Raw genomic sequence first — 6,979 nt, forward strand, 5'->3', positions numbered from 1 at the left:
GAAAGAAAGAAAGAAAGAAAGAAAGAAAGAAAAGAAAGAAAGAAAAAGAAAGAAAGAAGAAAGAAAAAGAAAGAAAGAAAGAAAGAAAGAAAGAAAGAAAGAAAGAAAGAAAGAAAGAAAGAAAGAAAGAAGAGAGAAAGAAAAAGGAAAAGAAACTTGGGACTCTATCTGCACTACCTATGGAGTCCTAGAAAGGATCAGGCCCCTGCCCTACAGTGGCCAGAACATCTTTGTATACCCGCTTAATAGAAGGGAATACCGAGACCTGGAGGGGCAGGGACCTGGACAGCCTTGTCTGGGATTCCAGACTAGAGCCCCCTTGAATGTTGAGGTGCAGCCTCAGATTGAGAGGAGAGGGGGACTGGCCTGAGGGTGATGAGGCATGCATAGTCTGATTTAAAATTTTTTTTTTTAATTTTATTTATTTATGATAGTCACACACAGAGAGAGAGAGGCAGAGACACAGGCAGAGGGAGAAGCAGGCTCCATGCACCGGGAGCCTGACGTGGGATTCAATCCCGGGTCTCCAGGATCGCGCCCTCGGCCAAAGGCAGGCACCAAACCGCTGCGCCACCCAGGGATCCCCTGATTTAAATTTTAAAAGGATTCCTTTGGCTCCTGGAGGGCCATAAAGCAAGCTGTGGGCATCCAGGAGAGGGAGGAAGGGACCCAGCTGGATCATAGGGGTGCTGCTGGCTGCCCTCAGACTCAGCCAGACTCCCCTCATCTTTTTTTTTTTTTTTAAGATTTTATTTATTCATTCATGAGAGACACAGAGAGAGAGAGAGCGAGGCAGAGACACAGGCAGAGGGAGAAGCAGGCTCCATGCAGGGAGCCTGACACAGGACTCTAGCCCGGGACTCCAGGACTGCACCCTGGGCCGAAGGCAGGTGCTCAACCGCTGAGCCACCCAGGCGTCCCAGCCCCTCATCTTTCCCTTGGGGCTCATCCACAGGTATGACCTGGGGTTTTGAGGTGGGAAGAGAGGCCTCCTTCCCTGTCCCATATACTCTCCACATGGGGTCTGGCTGGCTGGCCTCCCTGCCCCCCCTTCTCCTGAGACAGTGGTTGAAGCTTTAATCCAAAGACAAGTTTCTGCAAAGCTCATGTTTGCTGCCAGAAGGAGCAGGCACCAGACGAGATGGAGGGATAAAGAGGGTGGGACATGGAAGGGAGGGGGCAGGGCCTGTGGAGGCAGAGAGCCAAAACCCACACCCGGCCCCCAGCCCTGCAGGTCTCCAGTGTCTCCAGATTAATTCCAGGGACCTCGTCCTTGCCACCTAGAAGGATGCATTCCTGTGCCCACAGCACACCCGACACCTCCTATGTGCCACCTTTACCTCAGTCATGGCCACAGGAGAGAGTCCCAGGCACTTAACCTGGCCTAGGCCCCAACAGGTTCTGATTCCTGAGGATGCTGGTCAGGGGCACAGAGTGGTGCTGCCTCCTCAGAAGCAGGCAAGTGCCCTCCCCCTACCCACGCACCGCTGGGCTCCACACAATCCCTGAGTGGAAACTGAGGCATGCCCACGCGTTGTCCTCTCCCAAAGTACCTCCATTCTTGTCTTCTAGTGCTGCGTACCCCAGTTTCTTTCCCCCATGCCTCACTGTGGTCTTCCCACACCACCCTTACCACAGGCTGCCTTTTCTCCTGTCTTCCCTCTGTGCACCCAACTCCTGCCTAGGGGAGACGACGTACCTGGAGACGTGGGCGGTTGGAACCAGGAGGAAACCCCAAGTCTTCTTTCCTCACTCCCCCTGCCTCAGGCACCCATTCTGGGGGCAGAGCCAGGCTTGTGGGGAGGGCTGGGCTATGGCTCCCTGACCTATTCCCTTGAGGGCCAGGGCCCACAGACTACCCATCTCCACTTCCTTCCCTGAGCCTGGGCTATCTCAAGTATCCCCCTGCCCTTCTGCAGCTGCCTCTGAGTACCCCCAAAATCAGTGCCTCCCAGCCAAGGACAGCTGTACCCCAGCCTGAGAGGGGTCTCGCTGCTTGGAGTGGCCCAAAGAAGGGATCTCAGGCAACAACCCAAAGCCCTGGGTCAATGCAGAGCCTCAGAAAGCCCTCATTTCCCAACCAGGGGTCCGGTTGGGCTCAGGCTAGGCTATGGAGGGCTCCTATTCCCTGGGCTGGGCGGGGTCAAGCAGGGCTGGCTGGGGCCCATTCTCTGGATAACACTGGCATTTCTTTTCTTTTTCTTTTTTTTTTTTTAAAGATTTTATTTATTTATTCATGAGAGACACAGAGAAAGAGAGAGGCAGAGACACAGGCAGAGGGAAAAGCAGGCTCCATGCAGGGAGCCCGATGTGGGACTCGATCCTGGGAACCCAGGATCACGCCCTGGGCTGAAGGCAGGAGCTAAACTGCTGAGCCACCCAGAGATCCCAACACTGGGCATTTCTTGCTGTAATTTTAGTCACCCAGAGAGGGGACCCAGTCCTGGACTGTTGGCTTGCTCAGGTCTTAGGCTCTGCAGCCTTATGGACACAAGGGGACCAGGCTGGGCTCCCATTATCCTGGGATGGGGACTTCCCTTCTGATGGGGAAGGGACTCTGGAGGAGGAGATAAGGCCTGGACTGGTGGGGGCACAAGGCATGAGAGCTCCTCCAGCCAGAGTTAGAAGAAGTTCTGATTGCTGTGGTGCCCAGATGGCCCAGTCAGTATAGCTCACCACTTGGAGTCGTGAGTTCAAGCCCCATGTTGGAGGTACGGTTTATTTTTAAATAAATAAATAAGAAATTCTGATGCTGAATTCTTCTGAGCACCACTGCTCCTCATCTGCTTCCCTGGACCCAGTGTCTTCTCACAATGGGGCTCATTGTGGGGGATAAATAGGGGCTCCCAGGAGAGCTGGGAGCCCACTCCCTCTGTCATTTGTTGATCAAGGGCACTACTCCCCACTCTGGCAGATGGGACCACAAACCCTAGGTTCTAGGTCCTGGACTCTAGAAGACTCACCTGTACCCCGTGTTCTCCCCACAGGACTCCAGGATGCTGTTTTCGTATCTTCCCATGCCAGGGACCCCTCACCCCTCTATCAGGCCAGACCTGAGGCAAAGGCAGCACTTGGCAAATGCAGAGAACAAGGACCCTGAAGGTATCCCAGGGAAAGTGTGAGGCAGAACCAACAGAGCCTGCTTTGCCTGCCATGGGGCCCAGGCAGTCAGCCAGAGGGCCATCCTCTTAGCGCCTGGAAGCCACGTCCCACGGCAGGACCAGGCAGCTCCTTGGGCCCCTACGGGATTCCTGGAGGGCCATCTCCTTATCACACCCAGGACCATGTTGCTCTCAAGCCCTTGCCCAGGCTACTGTTCCACCAGGAATGTCTCTTTTTTTTTTTTTTTTTTTTTATTTATTCACGACAGACACACACACACACACAGAGAGAGAGAGAGAGAGAGAGAGAGAGGCAGAAACACACAGGCAGAGGGAGAGGCAGGCTCATGTGGGACTCGATCCCGGGTCTCCAGGATCACACTCCCGGGCTGAAGGCGGCACTAAACCGATGAGCCACCCGGGCTGCCCAGGAATGTCTTTTTGATCTCCCTGGAGAGGTTGTCATGATCCTTCTGGCCTGGTTCAAGCGCTGTCTCCCCCAAAAAGCCTCCCCTGTTTGTCCAGCTAGTCTGTTTTCTGAGCTTCCAGGGGAGAGCCTCTCCCTCTGCCTGTGTCTTGGTCAAATGTCATTCATTCATTCATTCATTCATTCTGCAGACATCATGTGTGCCCAAGCTTCGTGCTGAATACTAGGCCACAGGTGCTGATATCCTGCACATCTCATCTGCGTTCTGAGCCATGAACTTTCCAGAGGGTCTATGGAGTCTTCCCTGGGCTAAGGGTGCAGAGCTGGTTCTGGAGAAAATGGGCCAGACTACCATTGAACTCCTGCTTACTGGGTGAGGAAAAGCACCAGTGAGGAAGGCACCAACTTCTCATCCCCTCCCCTACTGCTGATTCTCTACTCCAGTTTGGCCTGAAATTTCAACAAAATTGACTACAAGGATTGGGAGGCTAGGCTTCTAGGCTTGGGGCTGAGGGGTAGGGGCTGCCTCGGGGACCTGATGGCACAGTCAGTGTTGGAGATTCAAGCTCCTGAGAGGCCCAGGCCCCACCCAGATCCCTACATCTTGGAAAAGCTCCATGAGGGCTGGGAGATGGATTCCAGGTGGGAAAGGGCCTGACATCTAGAGAAGCATGGGTCCTGCAGAAGCATGGAGGTCAGTGAGCTGCCTGGGCTAAGGCAGAAGCTGGGCGGCTCTGGCATTGTGGTCTGCACAACCCCCAGAGCTTCCGTGGATGTGCGACCATGGGCAGATGCAGTCAGGGCCACTGGGCTCTGATTTCACTGTGCCTCCTTCTACTTACTCAAGTGTCAGGGCCAGGAAGTCTAGAGTGCCAGATGTGTGCACACACATGCATGCATGGGAAGAAGGCCACTGGCTCCCCCAAGGACCCCTCAACTCCAAGTCTGGCTGCATGCAAGCGGCTCTCACTTGCCCCCATGCATTTACTCACCCACCCTCTGGGACTATGTTTCCTGTCTGGGACACAAGATCGAGTTGCTCCCTCTCCCCACTGAACCCCACCCAGGTGCTGGGAGGGTGAAACCAGCTACCAAGAGCAGATTGCTGGGAGCAGCATCTAATATGTAGGACACACTCTGCTTGTATCCTCTTTGTTGACTCACTGTGTCTCCCCAGTGGATGACAGGGAGAGCTGGGTGCCATCCCCAGGGGCATGAAGGCTTACCTGGATTGCTCTGCATGGGAGAGTAGGTCGGTGTTGGACTTTTCTTTTCTTTTTTTTTTAAGATTTTATTTATTTATTCACGAGAGACACACAGAGAGAAGCAGAGATACAGACAGAGAGAGAAGCAGGCTCCTTGCAGGGAGCCCAGTGTGGAACTAGATCCCTGGACCTGGGATCACGACCTGAACCAAAGGCAGATGCTCAACCACCAAGCCACCCAGGCATCCCAGTGTTTGCCTTTTCATCCAGGATAAGGGTCTGCTCAGGATGAGCCACCTTGACCCCATATCCTGCCACTGCCCCCGCTTGGCAGGAATCCAGTACCTGCATAGTGGCACCCACACTTAACCCTCACTGGAGCCTTCACCACAAAGGTGACCTCAATATCTTCCCTGGGAGAGGAGCTGCATGCAGGTTGTCATGGGAATGCAGTGCTAGGAGAGCAGCCACCTGGAACTGCTGGATCACACCTCCTCAAACAGGCCTGCCTGTTCCAGCTTTGCCATGACCCCAGGGTCCAGCCCACAATTCCTCCAAACATTTATGAACTAGATGCTGTGGGAGTCAGCAAGGTGTTGAGGCTCTGGGTCAACAGGGGGTCTCCTGGTGGGTGTGGGGAAGGTAGGTAACCAGAGGGCTGGTAGGGTGACTCAGGGAAGGCCACCTAGAGGAGATGACACTGCCACTGACCTTCAATCTTTTTTCTTTTTAAGATTATTTATTTATTATTTATTCACGAGAGGCAGACTGGGAGAGAGAGAGGCAGAGACATAGGCAGAGGGAGAAGCAGACTCCTCACAGGGAACCCAATGCGGGACTCGATCCCAGGACCCCAGGATCAGGACCTGAGCCGAAGGCAGACACTCAACTGCTGAGCCACCCAGGAGTCCCTGCCACTGACCTTCAGAGAACCAATTAGAAAACTTACAGCTTGAAGGCTGAAGGGAAAACCTGGGCAGGAACCTGGAGGTTGACCTGCCAAGGTCTGTCCTAGAGGTCAGATGTGGAGCTGTCTGGAAGGGGACTCGCAGGTCAGAATTGACTAGAGGTGGGCATGGGGCAGGGGTGGGGGGCATGGGGAGCAGCAGTGGCCCACGAGCTCCATTTCTACCAATGCTTACAAGAGCCAGAGTGGCTGGGGCTGAGTTCAGCAAAGATGCAGAGGGAAGGGAGATGTGGGCCTTGGAGCAGTCCTTGGGGAGGCCCCAGTCAGATGAAGAGGCCAAGTGAGAAGACAGTGACCCCAGGGAACTGGTAAACTAGGCGGAGGGGGAAGCAGAGGGGCAAGGAGCCAAGACAATCCTCCTGCAAGGGGCTGGGGCAGGGGGCTCTTAGAGACCCCCAGCCTGCAGGGCCTTTGCTGCCTCTGAGCTCGATCTACTGGCAGATGGTGAGTTATCTTCCCCAATGGGATAGGTGGCCTCCTCTGGAGAACATGCTGCTTTCAGGAGGGTGGGGGGTTGGGAGGGCCTTGAGGCATCTAGGATGGCACAAGGCCTAGGATGTGTCCCTCACATACCTTCACCCTCCCCAGCTTCCTTGTGTCCTCCTCTACACACCTGGCTGCCACTCATGCACACCCACAACGACCCTTGGGCAGGAGCAGGGCCCACCAGCTTCCAAGGAACCATGGGCTATTCCTCAGAGACCCTCTCCTAGCATCCTGTTCACAAATGGTACAACCGAGGCCCAGAAGAGGGCCTGGCCCAGTTTCAGCCTTCCAGTGTCTCCATGGGCCTTCTTCCCAGGCCTCTGGAAATGAGAAATCCCAGAACAAAGAGTGGGCGCAGACTGCACAGTGGCTTTAAAGTACCTCTGGCAGTCCCAGCCCTGCCTTCCAGAGCCCCTAAACCTGCTCCATCCTCCTTGCCCCATCTTCTCCCCAAAGGCCCCCAGGCTTTCAGGGTGCTGCTCCTGGAGGATGCCAGGCTGCCTGCTTCTCTCTGTGAAGACCTTCCACCCCTGGCTTGCTCCCTGTGGGCTGGGGATGGGTCCTACAACAGTCCTGACCATCCCTCTCCACCAGCTCCGCCTGGGGACTCCCAGTTTCACGGGTTATGGCTGCTCCAAGGGCTTCTCCCGGGAACAGATCTGCTGAACAGAATCAGGGAGAGATGGGGAGGGGTGAGGAGAGGGGATGAGATGGGGTGGCAGTGCAGGGGCCCTCAGAAGATGCTCAGCTTCGGTCTCCCCAGGGGCTGTCTGTGTTCTGGGTGTTGGGCAGG

Source organism: Canis lupus, chromosome 20 (genome assembly GCF_003254725.2).
Source record: "Canis lupus dingo isolate Sandy chromosome 20, ASM325472v2, whole genome shotgun sequence".
Taxonomy (NCBI): Eukaryota; Metazoa; Chordata; class Mammalia; order Carnivora; family Canidae; genus Canis; species Canis lupus.